Source organism: Durio zibethinus, chromosome 14 (assembly GCF_047325235.1).
Source record: "Durio zibethinus cultivar Kanyao isolate XHJ-2024 chromosome 14, ASM4732523v1, whole genome shotgun sequence".
In the NCBI taxonomy this organism is placed as follows: Eukaryota; Viridiplantae; Streptophyta; class Magnoliopsida; order Malvales; family Malvaceae; genus Durio; species Durio zibethinus.
The window spans coordinates 20341375-20366355 of NC_143175.1; the positions used below are offsets into that span (position 1 = coordinate 20341375).

The 24981-nt window shown below is 33.7% G+C and overlaps 1 pseudogene across 1 annotated transcript; it reads right to left on the reverse strand.

Annotated features, from left to right (window-relative positions):
- Window positions 1-14349: 14349 nt before the first annotated feature.
- LOC111294862 (uncharacterized) lies at window positions 14350-20565 on the reverse strand (annotated as a pseudogene). Its single transcript, XR_016327670.1, has 2 exons — window positions 18593-20565; window positions 14350-17988 (listed from the first exon to the last, which is right to left on the reverse strand). The product of XR_016327670.1 is annotated as an uncharacterized LOC111294862 (transcript).
- Between the last annotated feature and the right edge of the window lie 4416 nt (window positions 20566-24981).

Genomic DNA, 24981 nt, shown 5'->3' on the forward strand with positions numbered 1-24981 from the left:
AGAATAATTTTCAATAATTAATTTTTTGGTAAAATTTTAAGGCTATTTGGATAACACAAAGTTATGTTGGTACAATCTTTTGATGGGCGTTGTGAGGGTGCTATAACCTTCCTCACACATAACCGAACTCCCGAACTCTGTTCTGGTTAGTAGACCTGAACCTATTTTTTTAGGGGCCCTTAAACTTAGGTGTTCCCTGAAAGGACAGATTCTTTATGTGGCCAATCGCACCTAGATAAAAAAGATTGGTGGTGACTCCCTTAAGTCAATGTCTAGCGATGGATCCCCGGATCTAGACGTTATGACAGCTTGGCGACTCCACTGGAGAATTTGAGAGTCTGGCCAACAAGTAATTTGTGTTATCCAAAAGCCTAATAAAATTAAACCTTTTTGTATATATGTGTTATTATTCATTCATGTTTATTTACCTTATTAATTATGTCATTCATATGCATGTGCATAACATGAGCTCTACACCCGAGCTCCGTCCCTCTAGGAGGGAGTAAAGTACCTATTGCTTTCGTGAGGTCTAATGCCTCCGCAGTGGCTAGCAAAATACTCCCACTTAAATTGAACCTTTTCTGCTTGTAGCCTATAATGGGTGAGGATTATGGTGCCTTACTAGTCTGTAATGGACAAGGATGTAGGGAACAATTTGAGGACCTTTAGACTTTAACCCTAAAATCGCATATAGTGAACCTTAAGAGAGCCTAACCTATAGATAAAGCCATCACTCTTCCCTTTTAGAATTGACCAAAAGCATAGGATTCATCCCTTTTTACTTTGTGTGATGTTTAAATTTACTTAGTTATTTGTTCTTTTTCTGGGTATACTAACCTTTTTCTTGTTCTTTTGCATTGGTTCATACGCATATCATAAAGTTGCATAAAAAACATTTGCTTGAAAAACGGTCTTCAACAAATTTTTTTCATGGACGCCAATGAACGCTTAGTTTGTTTTTCATCAGTATTAGCACCCTGTGGGACACCTAATGAAGTAAAGGCCCAGTCAGAAAAGATTCAACTGAAGATGGGAGATTGCTTGCCAATTGGGTATGATTCTACTCTGCCTCAAGAAACATCTATCCTCCTCAAACAGAACAATTTAGGGGATTTGGTTGATATCTGGAAGAAAATGAGTCCGTCAAGACAAGAGTAATTTTGTCAGAAACATGGGCATATAGTACACCTTCTAGCAGTGATTGTTGATGATAAACTAATTAGAGCTACAACACAATTCTGGGATCTTGCATACAAGTGTTTCATCTTTAACGAAGCTGATATGACTCCCACTATAAAAGAATATTCGATCTTGTTAGGTTTGCATCTCAAGACTTCTGACAAGATATATGTCAAAAAACATAAGTCAAAATTTCATAAAAGTCTGGCTCAAGTCATGGGGATAGACAAGAAAATTATGGATTCTCATACGAAGAAGAAACAAGAACAGGTCTGCCTACCTTGGAAGTTTTTTCATGAGTTTCTGATGCAACATGCCAATAAAGAACGAGGGTTAGATGTATTTGCCTTGGCTATATACGGACTGGTAATATTTCCAAAGGTTTTGGGATATATTGAGATAGCGGTGGTTGATTTCTTCGAAAGTGTGATCAATGGCTCTAATCCTTCAACGGTAATATTAGCAGAGATTATTAGATCTTTGAGTTATTATCGTCGGAATGGAGAGCGTTTCATAGGATGCATATAGTTATTGTACTTATGGATGAAAAGCCATTTTGAACAAGGAAATGGTGCTTTCTCGAAGCTTTACATCCGTAATCATTTTTTGATCAAAGAATTCTGTGAAAGTGGGTGGTCAAAGCGGAAGTCTAAACAAGAATGGATAACTTTCTTACAAAAGTTGGAAAGCGTCAGGGTGAGATGGTTGGCCCCATGGATGAATCGTGAGCCTATGTTATACCAATGTAGGGATAGTACAGTGGTTCCGTTTCTGGGTCTATGGGGAGTAACGAATTATGCACCACTCCTAGTGAGAAGGCAATTTGGGGGAAAATAGTTTATTCCTATGACTTATGGGCTTCATCAGTTAAATTTCTCTTACAGTGAGCCTAAAGCATTTCAAAGGATGAATGAGATGATTAAAGCATGAAAAAATCCCCAAAGAGTGAGTCCTGGACCATTCACTGAAAAAGTCACCCCAGGTTACTTGGTTTAGAGAGCAAAGAGAAGACAAGAAATGGTATTCACTTATGAAATCTCTCAACCACCAACAGAAGAAAAATTTGAAGAGACACCATCAGAGTTAGAGTTGGCAACAAAAGAATTTGAGTCTGAAAAGAGCAAGTTAAAGCAAGAGATTCAGAAGCTTCAAGAAGAAAAAGCTCAGTGGAAAGGTAGAGCCTAAAGTTATGAAGTTAAAGTTTATAAGATCGCTAGAGAACGTGATACAGCTACTGAAGATCTAGCAAAGTTACACCAGGAGCATAAGAGGCTATGTGTGAGAGAAAGAGCCAAAGAGATAACCGTTGTCGAGTTGACTGAGGAAAATGCAAGATTGAAACAAGAGCATGCCGAATTGGAAGAAGAAAGCACCAAAGCACAGGCAGAAATTAACATGCTAAACAGTTATTTGAGCAAGCTAAGTCAAAAGTTGGATGAATAAGGAGACCACATCGCTGCATTGGTTAGAGAACATAGAGAATTATCATACCAAGTCTGGTGTGGTAAAAGAGAGAACTTAGGAAGGCAGAAATACATTGAGCACTTAACAACCCAAATCCATAAATGGGTATGTAAGGCAAGAGAGATGGTGGAAGAGGCAGAGGCATTAAGACAAGTGGTGGCCCCAGTAGGAGAACATGGACAACGTCTCTTGAACTTCATAGAAGAAGCCAATGCCCAGTATGAACAGATCAAGCAATTTTATGGCTATAATTCTAGGATGATAAACTCAATGTAGATCAAAGTTTTTTTGGAATAAATGAAATTTTTTAGTTGAATACCGTTTTAAGGTAAATATTCTTTGCATACATGCATTTTCATTCATTGCATTCTCATTCATTACACTTAACAAAGTAACCATGTGATGATCATGCAAATTTACTAATTCTAAGATATGGTACTCAAGGTTCCAAGATAACTCCATCTAGCGAAAATCTTACCCATCGACATAACACAAGATCTAGAGCAAGGCAAATAGAGCAGAAAAATTCTTATAGATTTGAAAAGATAGAAAAAGTACAGGAAAAGATTAAAAGTGAGCTAAACAAGATTTTGGAGGCTCTTAATAACATGAATAAAAGAAAAGGAGTTGAAGAAAGTATAAGCCAGCAAGTTCCCCTATTACAAGAAATAGTTGACCCTTTGTATCCTTCAGGTTTTGGCTCACCTCCAGCCCAGTCTGCTCAAGAGGTCCCACCATAATACTTCGCATATTCGACATATCCTGGAATGCCATCAGCTTTCAACCCAGGGCAGTATAACAGCTATGTAAATCCTGTCTTCACTGAAAAGGCAGCAGAACCAATTCCTGATCTAAATGATTTAAAAGAGAAAGAGAAAGAAAAGATAAGAGTGAAAGTTCAAGAAAGCTTCAAGATAAGCATGCTAGAGCAAAGGCTACGGACTGTGAAAGGATTTAGCTTTTATGGGTCAGTTGATGCTGCTGGACTCTGCCTAGTTTCTGATGTGGTTATTCCCTATAAGTTTAAAGTGTCAAAATTTAAAAAATATGACGATACAAAGCACCCCAAAACCCACATCACCATGTATTGCAGGAAGATGGCAGCTCATGCACATGATGAAAAACTCTTGATGCATATTTTTCAAGATAGTCTTACTGGCTCTGCTGCCAGATGATATGTTCAGCTGGACAGAACTCGTATTCATTCTTGGAGCGATATGGCATATGACTTCATCGGTTAATATCGACATATCATCGATTTGGCCCATGATCGTTTGTCTTTACAGAATCTGAAGAAAAAAGCAAACGAGTCTTTTAAAGAGTATGCCCAGAGGTGGAGGGATGTTGCTTCTCAGGTATAACCTCCTCTGACTGAGAAAAAAACTACAGTGCTGTTTGTTAGCACTTTAAAACCTCTTTATTATGAAAAGATGATAGGGAATGCAACGAAAAATTTTACTGATATAGTAATCTCAAGAGAAATCATTGAGAGTGCCATCAAGAATGGCAAGCTAGAAAGAAATGAAGCATTTAGCAAAAGAGTCTCGAAGAAAAAAAAACTGAAGCTCAGGCTGTGAGCTTTGATAGACAGTAACTTAGAGGTTATTCACCTTACCCACCACCAGAATATCTGCCATATCACCTCGCTGTAAATAACACTTCATTTCACTCATACCAACCATTTACACAACCACCATACCCCCAAACATATCAAACCCTTCATAGACCCCAAAATACCATGTATAGTCCTAACATTCAACCTACCTCAAGACCTCAAAATCACCCAACTAACCCCATTGGTGGCTCGCGGGAGTAACGAACCACTCGTGAGAAACCTATTTTTGACCCAATTCCAATGACTTATACGGAATTATATAAGGAGCTCTACAACAGTCATTTGATTGCTCCAAGTAAATTGGAACCCCTCAAGCCATCTTACCCTAAGTGGTATGATCCTACCGCCCACTGTGATTACCATTATGAGATTGCTGGTCATTCTACAGAAAATTGCACTACCCTAAAACACAAAGTGTAACGGTTGATCAAGAATGTGATGATTTGCTTTAATACTAGAGGGATGACTGTGTCGAATGTTAGTGGTAATCCTTTACCGAATCATAATGTAAATACCATAGGTGAAGAACAGGAGCGCCATATGAAGAAAAAAATGGTAGATATTAAGACACCTCTCAGCCAACTGTTCGATGTTTTACGAAGAGCAGACATGATATAACTGGTAAGTCCACACAGCTATCATGGAGCATATATAGCTGGTACTAGTTGCAAGTATCATAATGGGGCAATAGGGCATTCCATTGAGACCTGTGAACAGTTTTACCAGGAGGTACAAAAACTCTTGGATTCACATCAGATGGAGATCTATGAAAAAAAAGAAAACTTGAAGAATGTTGAGGTACACATGACTGATAGGCTTGTAAAGCTATTTTTAAAACCAGTGACAATTCAATGTGGGAACAAATTAAAGTCAGTCATAAACAAACTTCTCCCTAGCCCGGTAACTTTTAAAGCCCCGATTCATTTTCTATATAAAGATGATAAAGCTGTACCCTGGAGATATGGCTGTGACACTGTAGTTCAAAGATAAAAAGAAGATGTCTTCAAAGCCGATGCTTCCAATATTACTGGTGTAGAAGGCATTACTCGAAGTGGGAGATGTTATACTCCAGAAATGCTAGAGAAAGCTAGAAGGGAGAAGGCTAAAGAAGGAGAAAGATGAAATAATCCTGAAACAGAACCTGAAAAAGATCAGTCGAAACCAGTATCAGAAAGAGAGGTTTGTGAATTCTTGAAGCTGATAAAATATAGTGAGTATTCAGTTGTGGAACAGTTGAATAAAATGCCAGCTCGAATCTCATTATTATCACTGTTGCTGAGCTCAGAGCCATACCAAAATGTCCTACTGAAAGTGTTAAATCAGGCATACGTGGCACACAATGTATCTGTTGAATATGTGAACCACCTGGCTGAAAATTTAGTCATGCTAAATCACATTTCTTTCAGGGATGATGAGATTCCTTTGGAGGGAAAAACAAATGCCAAGGCTTTACATATCACAGTCAAGTGCAAGAGCCATATTATAGCCAAGGTCCTTATCGATAATGGCTCTACTATCAACGTCATGCCTATGTCAACTTTGGCAAGGCTACCCATTGATTATTCTCATATGAGGGATAGTCAGATGATTGTGAGAGCCTTTGATGAGACCAGAAAAGAAGTCCTGAGGGATATTGAAATGCTTTTACAAATTGGGCCATGCACATTCAATATAAAATTTCAAGTGATGGATATCTCTCCATCCTACAGCTGTCTGTTAGGAAGGCCATGGATTCACATGGCAGAAGCTGTGCCCTCTACTTTGCATCAGAAGATCAAGTTCAATGTGGAAGGTCAATTAATAGTGGTAGTTGGGGAAGAAGATATGCTAGTGACCCAACCATTGAACACTCTATACGTAGAGGCTATCGAAGAAGCATTGGAATGCTCCTATCGATCTTTTAAATTGGTCAATTATGTAGGAGAAGGATTTCAAAATCAACCTTTTTCAAAGATAGTGGTGAGCCAAGTCATTAACAAGGGCTGGTATCCAAGATTTGGGCTAGGCAAAAACTTGCAGGGAATTAAAGAGCCTCCAACAATAATAGACAATAGTGACAGGGTGGGCCTAGATTATGAGATGGCAGAGTGGGAAGTCAAAAGAAGGCCATCAAGAAAGACAGCAAGACTGATGTTTATCCCACACTTGTATGAAACCTTCAGACCTGGAGGATTCATGTACCCAGATGTAAGGAAAAGTGTGGAAGACGATTTTACCCAGTTAGCCATTAATGTTGTTGAAGATGAAGTGAGAGTTAATCAAGAGGAGTGGGTTCGCCTTTGTCCGTCAGATTTCAAGCTCAATAATTGAAGTGCCATCGAGATGCCTTTGACTTTTGATTTAGATGTAATGTAATTGTAATATCCCAATAGCTATTGCCTAAGGCATTGGGGTGATCTTTTTTGTTCGGGTCATTCATCATTTATTATTTTTAATAAAAATTAGGAAGTATGCATTTTCATTCATTTCTTCTTGTGTCTTCATTATTTTCATCTCTCCAAGCACATCTTGCCAACATATCCCATTTCATTCAATTGCAGGTCTTTAAATGAACATGAAGATAATCATGATAACAATCAAGAGGTTAGCTTTAAGAATTCAATTAACATTGATGAACTTGACAATGAAGAAAATTTTAAAGAATATGTTATACCTCCGGACCTAATGAGGATGATTGAACAAGAGAATAAGTCAATTGAGCCTCATCAGGAGGTAGTGGACTTAGTGAATCTGAGAAATGAAGAAAATAAGAAAGAGGTTAGAATGGACACTTCACTTTCATCTGGAGATAGGCAACGATTAGCAGATCTACTTCGAGAATTTGTAGATATATTTGCTTGATCTTACCAGGATATGCCAGGGCTGAGCACAGAGATAGTGGAGCATAGATTGCCCCTAAAGCCAGAATGTAAGCCAGTTCAGCAGAAACTGAGACGGATGAAGCCTGAAATACTGCTAAAGATTAAAGAAGAGGTGAAGAAATAATTTGATGCAGGTTTTCTACAAGTGGCTAAATATCTAGAATATGTAGCCAATATAATCTCAGTTTTTAAAAAAGATGAAAAAGTACGAATGTGTGTAGACTATCGGGACTTGAATAAGGCTAGCCCAAAGGATAACTTTTCTTTGCCTCATATTGACACACTAGTAGATAACACGGCTAAGCATTCGATTTTTTCCTTTATGGATGGTTTTTCAGGGTATAATCAGATAAAAATGGCTATGAAGGATATGGAAAAGATTACTTTTGTGACCATGTGGGGAACCTTCTGCTATAAAGTCATGTCTTTTGGGTTAAAGAATGCTGGGGCAACATATCAAAGAGCCATGGTAACACTCTTCCATGACATAATGCATAAAGAGATTGAGGTGTATGTAGACGATATGATTGCAAAGTCTTGTGAGGATGAAGATCATGTCACCAGCCTCAGAAAGTTATTTGAGAGGTTGAGAAAGTTTCAGCTCAAATTAAACCCAGCCAAGTGCACCTTTGGGGTAAAGTCAGGAAAGTTGCTAGAATTTGTGGTTAGTGAAAGAGGAATTGAAGTCGATCCCGATAAGATATGGGCCATCCAGAATTTGTCACCTCTCAGCACACCAAAAGAAGTTCGAGGTTTTTTGGGGAGATTGAACTATATTTCTCGGTTCATCTCTCAGCTTACTTATAAATGTGATCCCATATTTAAGCTTCTCCGTAAGAATAATCCTGGGAAATGGAATGAAGAATGTCAAGAGGCGTTTGATAAAATTAAGCAATATTTATCGAACCCTCCAGTATTGGTGCCACCTGTTCCAGGGAAACCTTTAATCTTATACTTAACCGTATGTGAAAATTTAATGGGATACGTGCTGAGACAGCAAGACGAGGCCAACCGAAAGGAGAAAACTATTTACTATCTGAGTAAAAAGTTCACTGAATATGAATCCAAGTATTATTCATTGGAGAAAATGTGTTGTGCATTAGCATGGACTGCCAAAAGACTCAGACAGTATATGCTCTATCATACTACGTGGCTCATAGTGAAACTGGATCCAATTAAGTATATCTTCGAGAAACTTTCCTTATCTGAGAGAATCGCTAGATGGCAAGTAATGCTCTCGAAATACGATATTATATACGTGAGCCAAAAAGCAATAAAAAGAGGCACTATAGTAAAATTTCTTACAGATCGTGCTACTGAAGACTATGAGCCGATGAAGCTGAAATTCTCTGACGAAGACTTAATGACTATTTCTCAACCGGAAGAAGGGGAACATGTAGAAAAATTTAGAGAATGTATTTTGATGGAGCTGCTAATGCATTGGGGCATGGAATTAAGATAATTCTGATCTCTCCAGAAGAATAATACTATCCTGTAACAGCGAGGTTAAATTTTAATTACACAAATAACATCGTTAAATATGAGGCATGTGTTATGGGCTTGCAAGCTGCTATAAATAGAAGAGTGAAAGTACTGGAAGTGTTTGGAGACTCAGCTCTAGTCATATATCAGTTGAAAGGAGAATGAGAGATGAGAGATTCAAAACTCGTTCCGTATCATAAGTATATTTTAGAGTTGATGAAACAATTTGAAGATATCCAGTTTGATCACTTACCTCGAGAAGAGAATATGATTGCTGACGCATTGGCTACTCTGGTTGTAATGATTCGAATTAATGATAATATCGACATTCAGCCTATTAAGTTAGATGTTAAGGATATACCAGCTTATTATTCTAATGTAGAGGGAGAAGAAGATAGAAAGCCTGGTATTATGATATCTTACAGTATGTCAAGGATCAGCAGTATCCAGTTCAAGCAACAGAAAATGATAAAAGGGTCATCCGAAGATTGGCTATGAGCTTTTTCCTGGATGGAGATTTCCTGTACAAAAAAAGCAATGATCAAGTATTATTAAGGTGCGTAAATGAGACTGAAGCAAAGAAAATCATTAAAGAGGTGCATGATGAAATATGTGAGGCACATACTAGTGGATATATGATGGCAAGACATATCATGAGAGTAGGATATTACTGGTTGACAATGGAGAATAATTGCATTGATTATACCCGTAAATGTCATAAATACCAGATATATGCTTATAAGATCCATGCTCCACCATCTACTTTACATGTTATGGCACCATCATGGCCATTTTCAATGTGGGGCATGGATGTTATTGGCTCAATCACCCCAAAGGCCTCTAACCGGTACAGATTCATTTTTGTGATGATAGATTACTTCACAAAATGGGTAGAAGCAGCATCATATGCAAATGTGACACGCTCCGTGGTTTGCAAGTTCATAAAAAAGAAGATCATCTGTAGATATAAACTTTCAGAGAGAATTATTTCAGACAATGCTAAGAATCTAAATAGTAAGATGATGCAAGAAATATGTGCTCAATACAATATCAAGCATCATAACTTGGCACCATACCATCCAAAAATGAATGGGGCAGTTGAAGCAGCCAATAAGAACATAAAGAGGATTTTGGAGAAGATAACCAAGACTTACAAAGATTGGCATGAGAAGTTGCCATTTGCATTGCATGCATATCGAACGTCAGTTCGTACCTCTACTGGGGCAACTCCATTTTTTTTGGTTTATGGGATGAAAGTTGTACTACCAGTAGAAATAGAGATCCTCTATTTGAGAGTCTTAAAAGAAGTCGAGTTGGAAGAAGCTGAATGGATTCGAGAACGTTATGAGCAGTTAAATTTCATAGAAGAAAAGAGATTGATTGCGTTGTGCCATGGTCAGCTATATCAAAGAAGAATGATGAAGGCTCATGATAAGAAGATTCAGCCTCGTTGCTTTCGAGAAGGAGAGTTGGTCTTGAAAATAATTCTCTCAATCCAGCACGATAGTAGAGGAAAATGGACTCCGAATTGGGAAGGACCGTATGTGGTGAGACGAGCTTTTTCGGGTGGAGCGCTGATACTGACTGAGATGGATGGAAATGATTTACCCCATTCTATAAATTCTGATGCTGTGAAGAAATACTATGCTTGAAAAAAATAAAAAAATGAAAAAATGAAAAAAAATGATGAAAAAATGAAAAAATAGAAAAAATGAAAAAATGAAAAAAGAAAAAGTGAAAAAAAAGGACTCAAGGCGAAAACCCTAAAAGGGCGGTTTGAGTCATAGGGGGTTTGTCTAAGTTGAAAACCTGAAAAGGCAGCTTAGATAAGGAGAATACAGCATCGAATTTAAAAGTCCGTTGATATGGAGACAAGCAAATTTGGAAGAGTTCCAAGTTGTTAAATACATCAGAGGGTTGAGTTTTCAAAAAAAACTTTGAGATGTGTTATCATGATTATCTGATTGTTCATTTTGGGCTTTACCCCCATACCTATCCTTGTAATTCTTTCTTGGCCAAAGTTTGCCAACATTTTGCTAATAAAAGACATTTTATTTCATTTTTTTGTGCCTTTTTTTGATGACTGTTTCCCAACCATTCATATTCCTTTCTTCTTAGTACCCCACCATGGAAGAAATGTGCAAATGCATTCTTACTTTTTGAGTTTGAAATAATGATTGATGAATGAATAACAATATAAAAAGATTTTTACATTACATTGAATAAATCAAGAGTGATAAAGGCAGAATTGAGATGTTTAGTTCCTGATTAGGACATTGAATCTGGGAAGAGATTTTTTTTTACAGGAAGATTATGAGAAACAATTAAGAGCTACACTGGTTCGATCTTAGAAAAGCAGTGTAATTGGATCTCTGAAGAATCAAAAGGCTTGATGCCCAAGAAAAGCTTGAGAAACTTGAGTACCATACATTGAATAGGAATTAATTAGCCAACATCTGCATAGCATGCATTGAAATTCATATGCATTTGCACAATATACACTACTTTCAGAAAAGTATAATGTATAAATTCAAGAAGCAGGGGTGTTCCAACATCCCACATAGAGAGGGAGATATGAAGATATTTTGCAAAATTAAAAAAGAAAAAGCTTGTCAGGTAAGCTCTTAATCCTTGAAATAGGATGTCTTTTGGTATCATGGTTGATTTATAAGACCTTTGGGCATAATCTCCTGAAATTCCTTCAAACACAATTTTCAACTCCTTTGAACATGATTGTCAAGGAGCAATTTATTTTTCTTAAAGTCGTGGTGCCTCTGTTTAGAGGAGCAATTTACTTTTCCAAAGTCGTGGTGCCTCTGTTTAGAGGAGCAATTTACTTTCAAAAGTCGTGGTGTCTCTGTTTAGAGGAGCAATTTATTTTTTTTCAAAGTTGTTGAGCCTCTGATTAGAGGAGCCATTTATGTTTCTCGAAGTTGTTGAGCCTCTGTTTAGAGGAGCTTTGGTCAAAAACAAAAACAAAAAAAAAACAAAAAAAATAAAAAAAACACAAAAAACAAAAAAACAAAAAATAAAAATGTTGAGTTGAGTCTTGATTGGGTGTCTACGTCTTTGCGCAATTTTGTTTCACAGAAAATGTGCAAAGAGGGGCAGCTGTAGACACCCAATTTGGTCTAGGCCCGGATTAATTGGGCCTGACCCAAATGGGTAAGCCCAATTCAATTTTTATTTTGTATTATTTTTACTTTTATTTTTATTTTTATTTTTTGTATTTTATTATTTAGTTATTATTATTATGTATTAATATATGTATATCTTTATTTATTTATTTAATTTTTTTCTGTTAATATGTATATGTATTTTATTTATATAGTTAATATTTATTATTATATTATAATTTATTTATTATTTTTTTTTATCTTGTAATATTTTTTGGATTTATCTTATTGTATTTTTAATTATCTGTTATTTTTTTTTTCGTTTATCTGATTATTATTTTTTTTTCTTTCTTTTTTGGGGCTATGATTGAAGGCTGAAGAATCCTACTGTGAATGGAGATTCAATCAGAAGAGTCCAGATTGGATTCAAAGATTGAATTCCCGTCCAAAGAGAAATTAGGATTGATCAGGAACTCTTGATTAATCCCTATAAATAGATACAGAATATAGAAGCAAAGGACACACAGAAAAACAGTGAGCAAAGCTACTGATTTGAGAGAAAAGAGACGTATAGAAGAGTATAGAAGGCTAAGGAAAGATTTAGAAGTGTTCTAGGAATTAGTAGAAATTTTTTGGAGATTTTTGGGAGATTTTTTTTCTGGAATTTTTGGAAAATTTTAGATTCCGGTGATTTTTTCGACGAAAATTGAATTTTTCGACAAACATTCCGGCCAACTTTGAAGTTTCCGACGAGCTACCCAGTTTTCGGCTAAGGATCCCAGAAACCGACCAACTTCCGACGAACTTTCGGTGAAAAACTCAGATTCCGACGAAAAATCCCAGAATCCGGTGAATATTCAACCGGAGTTCTTCAGCTTTTTAAAGAGAAACGAGAGAAAAAGGAAGAAGAGAGAGAGAAGGGAGGAGCTTTCTGTCGAAAAACAGAGGGAAGAGCCTTATATACCCTCCCAAAACGATGTCGTTTTGGCCTTAAGTGACCCAGAGGATCCACGCGTTTTGCCTTGATCTGACCCGACCCGAGCGTCGACCCGCGTCCTAACCCGCGCGTGTACCCCCTCCGAGTCGACAGCCGAGCCGAGCCGAATTTTCAAGCCGCTTCTTCGAGCCGTTTTCTCTTCATTGAGTCGAGCCGAGCCGAGCCGTACTCCAAGTCGATCCATGTTTTTTTTTTTTGAATTTTTTTATTTATTTTATATTTATTAGATTAGATTTATTTAGTATTCTTTTTACCTTTATTTTATATTTTATATTTTTGTTTTACTTTTCTTTATTTTATTTTTTTATTTTCACTTTTATTTTGTTTTATTATTTTATTTTCTTTAAATAAAAATAAAAAAAAAATATTTTTGGGGAAAAGTTGAAAGTATCAATTTTCCTTGAAAATCAAAATTTTCAAAAAAAAAAAAAATTTTGGGGAAAAGTTGAAAGTATCAATTTTTGTTAAAAATAAAATTAAAAAAAAAGGGTTTTTTAGGAAAAGTTGAAAGTATAAATTTTCCTTGAAAATCAAAATTTTCCAAAAAAAATTTATTTTTGGGAAAAAATTGAAAGTATCAATATCAATTTTCCTTGAAAATCAAAGTTTTTCAAAAATATTTTTGGGAAAAAGTTGAAAGTATCAATTTTTCTTAAAAATAAATTTTCAAAAAAAATATTTTTAGGAAAAAGTTGAAAGTATCAATTTTCCTTAAAAATAAAATTTCAAAAAAAAGATTTTTTTTGAGGAAAAGTTGAAAGTATCAATTTTTTAAAAAAATAAAATTTCAAAAAAAAGTTTTTGAGAAAAAGTTGAAAGTATCAATTTTCCTTGAAAATCAAAGTTTCGAAAAATATTTTTGAGGAAAAGTTGAAAGTATCAATTTTTTTTGAAAATCAAAATTTCCAAAAAAAATATTTTTGGAAAAAAGTTGAAATTATCAATTTTTCTTAAAAATAAATTTTTAAAAAATCAATTTTTGAGGAAAAGTTAAAAGTATCAATTTTTCCTGCGCAAGAACAATCATTATTTTCTTCTTTTTTATTTTTTTTTTAATTTTGATTTTGATTTTTCTTTAAATAATCCGACGACGGAACCTCTGCAAGTGAAACAGTAATTTTTCTTGCATACTCTTGAGGTGAGGAAATTTTCTCAATTTTCTGCTAAAAGTATTAGAGTCAACTGAGGATAATTTTCAATAATTAATTTCTTGATAAAATTTTAAGGCTATTTGGATAACACAAAGTTATGCTGGTACCATATTTTGATGGGCGTTATGAGGGTATTATAACCTTCCTCACACGTAACCAAACTCCCGAACTATGTTCTGGTTAGTAGACCTGAACCTATTCTTTTAGGGGCCCTTAAACTTAAATGTTCCCTAAAATGACAAGTTTTTTAGGTGATCAATCGTACCTAGATAAAAAAGATTGATGACGACTCCCTTAAGTCAATGTCTAACGATAAATCCCCGGATCTAGACGTTATGATACATTATAGATCCAGATGTCGAAATTCAAATAACAGAGAAAGAGAAAGGTGAGTTTCTAGGTCGGTTTGAGGTAAAATTTAGACAAAAGGATTAAAAAAACTCCCAAAAATAATTTAATAATCATCCAAAATTTTATTGTTTTATTGCAATAAATTAAACCTTTAAATATTTATTTTTAAACTGAATTTTTATGAGAAAAAAATTAGTTAATCATCAACACTCACTCATTTCAGTCAATCGAGAATTTAATGAGGATGAAAATATGTACTTAAGGATTTAATTGAATGAAAATACATAGTTTAAAACTTCAATTGATTCAAAACAAAAAAATTTAAAACTTGATTGATTGTAATAAAATATCAAAGACTTAGATGATTATTGAATTTTTTTGGAGGGCTTTTTTTTTTTTTTTTTTTATCATTTTGCCTACAATTTAATATGATAGACAATCTTCTAAACATGCAACACTTGACTCGCACCTCTCCCAACCATTGATTCTCATACTTAGAAGCTTTGAGTTTCAGTTCAAGCCCTCTAGCAGTGCCTTTCAGTTTGTCTTCATTGGATTTGACAACTTCCAATAAATCTAATAGGCTTTCATGGTCAGCCATTAATATTTCCTGTTTTTACTTTGCTTACTTTGCAGCAGCTAGCTCTTCCTTTAAGCTCTTGTATATCAATATCAAATTCCACCTGCAAGGCATTGATTTTGCTCCCAGATAATGTAAATTTTCCTTGAATATCTTGTAAAGCAGCTTCAAGCATGGTTTTATCTGCACGTAAATCAGTAACTTCAAGCACAGCTTCTGATGCTGTTTTCTCATTTTCATCCTGGGTTGCAGATATCTGTTCAGTGAGGTCTACAACCTCTCTTTGGAGGTTGTCAACTTCAACTTTCTTCTCCAAGTACTTCTGATTTAACAGGCTCTCCTCAAGAACAAGTTTTTCTTATTGTTTCTTGTTCTCTTGAAGAAGTACTTCTAGTTCCAAATTAAGGGCTTTCTCTTTTGAGGCTATTTCTTCAAGCATCATGGAATACTTCGCCTCAAGAGCTTCAACTTTGTTAACCATATTAGAAAAAACTTTTTCAGATTCCTTCAGTTCTGCTTCCAAAACTGCACAATGCTCATGCAACTCCCATCTTTTGCTTCCGTAATTCTCCATTTGCTTTCTGAAGCATGCTACATTCATTGATGAGACTTTCACTTGTAGCTTGTAGTTTGGGATTTGCAATTTTTAGATACACTCTTCTTGTAACTTCTAACCACCGCTTTTGCATCTCTTCCATCATCTGTCTCACATAAACCTTTTGCGCCTCCATTTCATTTTCCAATCTTATTATCTCTTCCTTAAAATACCTTCATTGTGCTTCCAAACCACAGATCCGTTCCGATAACTGTATGCTTTCTTCTTCTAGTTCAGACAAATGAACTCCTTGTTTCTGCTTACCACTTTCAAGCTCCTAAGATTTCTTTACAAGAATCTTGTTGGCTGAAATCTGGGAATCCATATTGCTATTAAGTACCATCATTTTACTAAACAAATCATCCAAGCATTTTGCAGTAACTGCACCTTCTCTGAGCATGATTTCCATATTTTTCTCCAACTGGCTTTTCTCCTTCTGAACAGAAGAAACCTAAGCTTCTAACTTTCTTTAGTGATGTCTTAAAGCCTCGAGCTTTTCTTCTTCTAGTAAATTGTCAGATTTAAGGTTCTGTGTCTCCGATATCTTTTCTAAGAATTCCTTTCCTAGATCACTAGCTTCTTTACAAGGAGATCTTAATACCTTTAATTTATAATCCTCCAATTTATCCAGGATGTCATCAGCGCTTACTCCTGAGCCTGTGGCCTCTTTGCTATATTCGTCATCACCAACAGAACTTCTTTCTCTGAAGAATTGTTTTATCTGGACAAAACTGTTCAAGATAATCTCAGCTTGCTGTTTTTGACTTATCATATCTTTACTTTTCAAAATTTCTGAGTCATCAGAACCACATGTTCTCTCAGGATTTGCATGTGAATTAAGAGCATACGTTTGCTTTAAGTCATCCAAAGAAAGTTGAATCTGTTCTCTAACTCGGCAAGCAATTTAGAGATTTCGACAACAGCAGGTGATTCAGAAATCCTGGATTCTGTAAAGGCAAGAGCTGGTTGGTCCTTACTCTCAATTTCTGTCAGGTGGTAACGCTCTAATTGTTGTTGCAGTACCACAATTTCAATCTGCTGTTCTTCTGCTCTGGCACGACATTTGGAGAGTTCACCATCAAGATAAGAAGCTTTGTCCTTGATAGCTTCCAACTGGAGCTCTAGGTCAGCACATCTATTTCCAAGAACTACAGGTTGAATCCGTAAAAGATCAGCAGAAGGTACTTCGGTAAGAGGCTTTCTGTTCAGCTTATCTTCATAGTCGCAAGAGGTTACTTCTGGTTCATGTCTAGAAAGAGAGTTCTTTCCTGAGTGATCAGGTAAAAGAGAATTAGAAGTGGCACTATGATCTTTGCTTGATTCTTTGAGCTTAAAAAGAAGCTCCAAATTTTCATCACTAAGCTCGTTGCAATCTTGCTTAAGCTCCTGCACCTTCAGAATCAATTTCTTTGATTAGATTATGATTACCTTCTTTTTCAGAACCCTGTTCCTTTAAAACTTGAACATCAAGAGCTTTGGACAATCTCATTTCCAAATTAATGATTTTTTCCTCTTTTTCAGCTAATTTGCCCTTCCATTCAGCCTCAAAATCCATAATTGATCGACTCCTTAGACCTTGTTCAATCTCAATTTCATGGTTCTTTCCTTCCAAAGTTTTCTCCAGAAACTGAATATTGCTTTCCAAGTTCCTATGTGATACCTGCAGCAGCTGAAACTGGAGCTCTAGATTCTTGTTCTCTGCATACAGATATCGTCTTTGGTGTTCAACAATATCACTTTCCCAATCAGAATCTGAAGATTTTCTAGTCTGCTTTGCTGAAACTTGCTTGCCAGCATTTATTTGCCTACTGCCTTTAAATCCAAAGTCATATTTTCCTAATTCTTCAAATTCAGATTTTGTAGTGAAAAGGTTATCAATATCTACTTTCTGCTTTTCTATGGTTTCTTCCAGCTCCCGAAGAATGGAAACAAGCTCAATATTTAATTCTTGGGTTTTTTTCAACTGTAAGGCTAAATTAGCATTCTCATCGCTCTGAAACTTTATCTCGTCTTCCAACTCCTTTTGAACATTGCCAGTAGTTTTAGTCTGAAACTTCAAATTCTCGGCTGTAGTCTGTTTCATCTGTGACTCCAACAGGATCTTTACATGTTGGACCTCCTACTTCAAGCACTCACATTCTGCCTGTGATGTTGAAAGTGCTGCCTCCAGACATTTTTGGGGTTTTGACTGGTCAAAAAATTCCCTCTGCAAATTTTCCAAATCAATCATCTCTAGCATTTTGCTCCCACATCCTAGCTTCTACCCGAAGCTCCCCAATTGTAATTTCTGCAGCTTCCAAGAGATCTTTAGATGAACCAGCACTAATAGTGGAGAAAAGGGAACATAATGTGAAACCCAATTCAAGTCTTCTCTGTGATCATGAGGATGGCTTCCAGAAGTGGAGACCTTTAGAGCAAAGGAGTGGTTTGGCCTGGGAGAATCATTAAAAGAATAAGATACACAATGAGAACTAGTTTGAGAACCAGTTGAATCCCGTCTTCCAATTAGATTGCTCATAACCCCATTATGCGGGGGGTAATTTTCCCTGTTAAAGGAACCATCCAAGGAATCAAAGCTATTGCATGAGTCTTGCTTCCTGCACAGACATGAGAAGGTTTCATCAATCTCATAAAAGACAGTGCACAGGCAATTAATTGAAAATGCTCGAATTGTCTTCCAGTCTACAAGGGACAAAGGTCCTTTACTCAACTCTTTGCACACTACAAGCCTACTATTAGTGTTTCTGTTACTCTCTAGTTTCAGCTATATTAACTTCTTTTTTGTAAGTTTAACACCATAGAAGCACTAGATATGTAAATGTTTAGAAAAAAGTACTATGTTTCATAGCATGGGTTGCAGCCTATACCATGAAGCCCTAGGTTTCAATGTAAATGATTGGCCGGCATACTTTGTAGTCACCATGAAGCCCAAGGTTTCAATGCATGCAATCTAGAAAATTATGTAGAAAGAAGTCGACTGTTCATAAAGTTCTTAAATAGTGAACGCACAATCCATGTAGAAACATGAACAGGAAAAGAAGCCCTATCCTTAGATGAACCAAGTGTCATAATATCTCAACAGTATATTCATGTAAAACTACAGAACTTGTTAAAAGAAACACAATTGTGGAAAGGAATGTTAACCAAAGAAAGTCTTAACATATCCCCAAAACAATTAGGTGTGAGATGAAGGGACCATACCCTACTAGAAAATTCTCCAGGATGAAGGGTGCCATCAGAAACATCTGATTTGTTTTCCAAGTCATCATATTCCAGAGATGCATCCTCCAAATACAAATCTGTATCTTTCCATTGCTCATCCCTTTAAAAGATGCAGTAACTTTTTTCACAATCATATAAAAACTGAATGTCAAGCAGTGTAAAATTTCAAGCATAATGGCAAACGTGAGTTTTTCTTTTGGTGTCAAGCACTGAATTTTAAGCTGCAGACAATCATGAGGGAAAATATGTTGACAATTACATCAAGGAAAGGTGCGAGATTGAGTTTCTGTTCCTCATGGAACACAGGTGATTGAGAGTGAAAATAAATCAATAAATTTTCTAGCTAAAACGAGTGAATTGACCAGCAACCATGATTCAGGTATTAACATTCCAAAACCTTATGCAATGTCAACAAAATTATCTGAATAAGCTTAAGGGATTATTGAATCAATTTCTACAAAATAATTCTGCCCTCAAAAATAATTCCACACTAATGCTTCGCTTGACTTGGTTATGGTTTTGCCAGTATCCACAAAAATAATTGACACAAAAAGTTTGTCCCATCCTTTTGGAACCTTCAAGAATTCAATAATCCAAAACTATATCAAGAATCACCAAAGTACAACTAGCAACTTAACTAGGCAACAACAAGCCATAAGATAAGAAAAATTACAAACAGACAAGCACATCATAAAATTAAATGAAACATCTAAAATGTTGGCCCAAACAAATGAATGTGCTAAAAAAATTTTTGAAAAAAATCTAAACCTCAATTAAATTGTTACTTTTGCTACTTGCTTTATACTCTTTGCCTATTAGTTCCTTAAAATTTGTTAAAGACATGAAAAGCAAATAGAGAAAAATATATAAAATTTATAACCATGTAGCTAAAATCTAAAACACATTTGAACCTATTTCATATAAAATTAAAAATGCATATTTTGTTAGGGGAGGCCCATTTTCATGCACATTTTTTCTTCTCGCGCATACTATAATACTAATCACATTTACTAACATGCGAGTCCAACCCACCTACTCATGTGATAACTTACGTTTGGCTGAAAGAAGCCAAGCCATAGGTGGAAATAGACTCACCATTTTGCAATTCAAAAATTGCAAATTGTTATTTTTCCATTGTTGAAAACTAGTCGTTTTTGTATAAAAAGGCATTATTTACTTTTTTTTTATTCTTGCAATAAATCTCAAATTTGGCAAATGTAACGACCAATCAATGCCTGATAAATTGAAAAAAATTTTCTCACATTTTATCTTTTTATAGGAATCAAAATGTTCATAAAATTATCATTGCTTTCGAACAAAATTTTAGAAAAGTCCTCAAATTATTTCCAAAAATTCCACAACAATTTATATAATTATTTCAACTCAACAATTTCTGGCTCACAATTAGGTAGCATTTGACTACCTCAATTTTACAGTCCAAGTAGAAAAAAGTCGATGTAAGAAATGAAAAACCTATAGAAGTTAAAAATGAAACGTCAACAGATCTGACATAAAAGAAAATCTAAGCTAAGAATGTAGCCGCTCTTTCCAAAATGCCAATCAAAGATATTCGTACGTGGAAATTAAAACTAAATTGCATAACAAATATCGTCTATAAATTAGCAAAAAAAAAAAAGAGACTATGATTTACTCATCAGAAAACAAATAATACTAAGAAAAAAGCACCGCCCAACCTCGTCTTTCAGACATGATAAACAAATTATAAAAATAAATAAATCTGCTGCGAATTGACAGTGAAACCATAAATTAAAATAAAAAAAAAAGAAAATTAAAGGGGAAATCAACAGAAAATGAAAGAGCTTAAATTGAGACAATATAAGTATGTAACCGCTGTTTCAATTTTAACATTACAATTAAGTAATAATTCAGAAACTGACAAATACGAAAAAATAGAGAAAGTACTAAAAAAAGTAGAAAGAAAAAAGAGAGAAAGAGAGACCTGAAGAGCTTGGAAGCTGGAGAACTTGAAACCGAATCTCTCTCCAGATTTATCAGACTTTTGCTTATGTAATCTGAACTCTGTTTCAGATTTTCAGTTTATTTATAGAAATTTTTTCATAGAGTTGAAGAAAATTTAGCAAAAATAAAAAACTGTCTCAGTATTTTCACATGGTCTCTACTCTCTGAAAGAAGAAAGGAGAGCGAGTGAAGAGGGACGGAGCGCTAGGTGTTATTTTGTTTCGAAGTTTGTCGTCAGATGGTCGTTTCGGAGCTTTATTTCTTTGGTTTCTTCCAAGCTAACCTTGGACTATTTTATTTTTGTTTATGAATTCATCCCTCTAACTACTATTTTGCTTAATACCCTTCTTCTCTTAAATTCCTTTTCTATTTTTTACTTTTCGTTTAAAAAAAAAATGCATGTGTACAACAAAGTAAAATATTTTTAAACACTTACAAAATTATAATAATATAGTTCGATTTAGGTTTCTTTTTTTTTTCTAATTAGAGTACAAAAAAAGCCTTGTCGTTTTTCTTTTAATTTTATTTTTGCATTAAATTGAAATATTTTATTAACCGAAAGAGGAGTGAGGATTAATATCTAAAAATGGATGAGCTTTAATAAAAATATCCAATTGTAATTAATTTCTATATCACACTCGCAACAAAAAAAATACGACTTGGAACTAATTAAGATTATTATATTGCTAAATCTAGCGACGTTATGACTACAAGGAGGTATATAGGGGAAAAGCAATCAAATTGCTATAAATGAACGCTGCTGAAAATTACAATTGTTTTAATCTAAATTCAAATTTTTATTGGCTTCTAAAGGAAATGAAAATGAAATTTTAACTTCAACAATAGGGTCATTTTAAAAATTTGATTTAATTTTTGACCTGTATAATATAAACTCTTTTGTTCCAAGCGTTTTAGAGTTGTTGATGGACTTGCTTTGGTCACACTGTAAAATGATTTTTTGCTGTTAATAACAACCTTTCTTTTTCTCATGAAATATGCAAAAAAAAAATTCTTTTAATTCTTTACTTGTTCAATTTGTTTTTTAGCATTAAGTTAAATCTTTTGAATTACAAATAACTTTTAATTTTTTTAGCTAACCATATTTCTATTTTTTTTAATTTGCATAGTTTATTCTAAAAAAAAATCTGTTTTTTTAGCTTACCATATTTTTACGAAATGCCATACCACTATTAATATATAGCCATCAACACTTGGAAACATCGAAAATTTTTAATAGAATTCTCTTGTAATAAATTTCTTATAAATAATAATTGTCATGCATATGGTCATTTTGATTAAATTATAAGTATATATTTCATAATTCAAAGAGTTGGATTTGAATTTTTACTTTCAAATAAAAAAATCGAAAAATCTTATTGTTAAGTATATAGGCCCCCACGGAAGCCGACACGTCAAATGATAAATTTTGGGCTTGGGGCAAGTTGATGCTTAAATATTTGTTCAATAATGGGCTTTGATTTACATATTGAATTTGTTGGGGCTTTCTATTTTAGGCTACTTGCTCAGCCTATCAGCACCTACAGCTGGCTAAAAAATTGTTTAAATTGAAAAAAATAAACTGATTAAATGAAAAATTTTGGCTTTATGATAATAAAGAAATGATACATGTGTTAATCTCTTAATCTCATTTGTAAAATTAAAATTTTATATTGACAATTTATCAATTATTAATTCATGATAATAATTGGGTTGAAATATATATTTGAAAAATAAGTATATTAAATTATAAGTATCTTCAGCACACTCAACCAAAAAAACTTTTGCAAATATAAATAATTTGCAATTAAATAGGGAAAAAAGTTGAAAAAAAGAAAACAATATTCCAAATCCGAACAATTCTGCGATTTTTTGTTCTTTTTGCAGTTTTTACCAAAGGCAGAAAAAAAAAAAAAAACCATAGGAAATACAAAGCCTTGAATCAGCACCTCGAATTCCAAGAAATTGGATTCCTATGACAAACATCATTTGTTTAAGAACAAACTTTCACATAATGGCTCAAATGTCTGGTCTTGAAACACAAAAAGGATCTGTTTCCAAGTACAAAATGTTGGGATTTTCTTTCATATTATTACCTTTTCTTTTCACTTTTTCCTGATTTTCCTTTTTCTCTGTTTCTTTCCCATTTCTCCTCTTTGATTTAATCTTTCGGCAACAAAGATTGGAATACGTAATGGAGACGGTGCCCGCATAACATAAGATACTCTCAAGTTTATTTATTTGTTAATTACGACTTAACTTTAACATTACGTTTAGGTTTAAAATTTAAGATTTAATTTAAAAAATAAAAAGGAAAGTGAAGAATACGTCATTACAAATCTAAGCATAAATTCTTATTCTTGTCCTTTAAATAGCAGAATATGTGAAAGTAATAACCTTCTTTTAAATCTAATGTTTATCATTTTTATACCTTAAGTAAAATTACAAGACTAATTATGAAATTACTTAATTGATAAATTCATCTATTTTGATAAAAAAATAACATAATTTAATTTAAATTTTACTGAGTATTGAATTTTTTGTTCATATTTAATTTTGAGTGCATAATTTTTATTTATTACGACATATCTTGTTCGAATTTTAGAATTTTGAGCAATCTTTTAATTCCAAATTCGTAAAAAAAAAATAATAATAATAAAAGAAAAGGTAATTGAAAATATGCTGTAGAGAAGTCGTTTTCGTCGTTATCAAATCTTTAGATAGTATAATGTATGTTTCATTATTTTCATATATACTTCAAAGGGACCAGTACATGTACATCGTGAGTATTTACTATATATGCTTTTTACAATAATTATTTCTGCAGCCATTATTATATACATACATACGTAGATTGTGTATCTCTTACTCAACCATGGACCCCAAGCTTCATCAATTCAGTAGCAGTGCTTGTCACTGTTCACTTATAAATATTATTCAATTTTTTATTTTTATTCCAAATGGGAATGGAAAAGAAAAAATGAGTTCAAAAATGCCATCTTCTTCTTATTTGAAAATAAAATAATTAAAAAGTTAATTAGATTAATTTTTTTTCTACTCTATAGTTAATTATATGAAAGTTAGTATTATCTTTTCTCTTAAAAAAATAAATTCGACAATCAAATCAAATCTAAAATTATAAAAATATTTTACAAAAAGAACAAGAAGATGTTTTTTTTTTTTTTTAAAAAAAGAATTAACAATATAGACGTCGTTCCAATGGAGGACTACGTTTTAGTTTCAAGTACAATTGCAGAAAAATATTTAATTAAGAACAATGTTTTCTGAATCATTAATTTCTCCTTGTTGGAGTTGGTTGTCTTTTTTATGGCGGCTTTCAAAATTACTTTTTTCTAAGATAACAGTTTTTTTTTTTTTTTTTTGTTTTGGCCTTTTAGTTTGTAAATCAGTTTTCAAATTTAAATATAGAATGGTGAGCAATACTAATTAATGGCTGAATTAAAATTATGTCCGACTAGACACAATAACATATAGTGTATAAATAATTCAAATTTTAAGAGCAAGTATTTTTTGTTTATATGAAAGTTAAGGCAACTTAACCATGGTTGATTATTTGAACTGAATCATTATGTTTATGTTTTGAAGCATTGATATAATGACAAATTTTACAACCATGAAGCTAGTATACAACAAAAATAAGATTCTTAAATAATGTTGGCTCCCAATTTTAAAATTTTTTATTTAGAACTTGCGTACAATTCACATTGATGACTTTTAAATCCAAATCAATATGATGAAACTTATTTTTCACAGAAATTTTGCTTTAAAAAAATCATTTTAATAGCCTTTCTTTCTTTTTTTTTTTTGGAAGTGTAATAGCCTTTCTTTTTTTTTAAAAAAAAAAAAACTTTATTTAAGTCCAAACACTTATTGATCCTAAAAGATGGAGGATTTAACTAAAATATGATTTGAATAATGTTGCTCTCCTCCTTGTCTTTTAACAAAAAAAAAACATTTATAATATTAAAATATTTTATTTCATAATAAATGCATATATCTTCCTTTCACTTATTGAATTCAAATCTCTTTTTATCGAATATAAATATAGTTAATAACAAAGAATAGAACAAAAATGTTTAGTTTTATAGAAAATTTAGCTATTGATGGTTGACATGTCGTGACTCAGAGTACTTTGTAAATTGTCAGTAAAATCCTACGAAACGTATAAATTTTGCCCCAACATGAAATCAATGCTCCATAATAGAACTTAACTAACGTATCATTTAAAAAATACTAAAAAAAAATGAATGCAATTCTTTCTTATAAAAAACAGACAACAATTGCATATGCCATAGCACATTGGACAAGTTTTGACAAATCCCAAAGCCGTGTCAATCAGTCACAAAGTTTCCCACATGTCAAATAGCCAA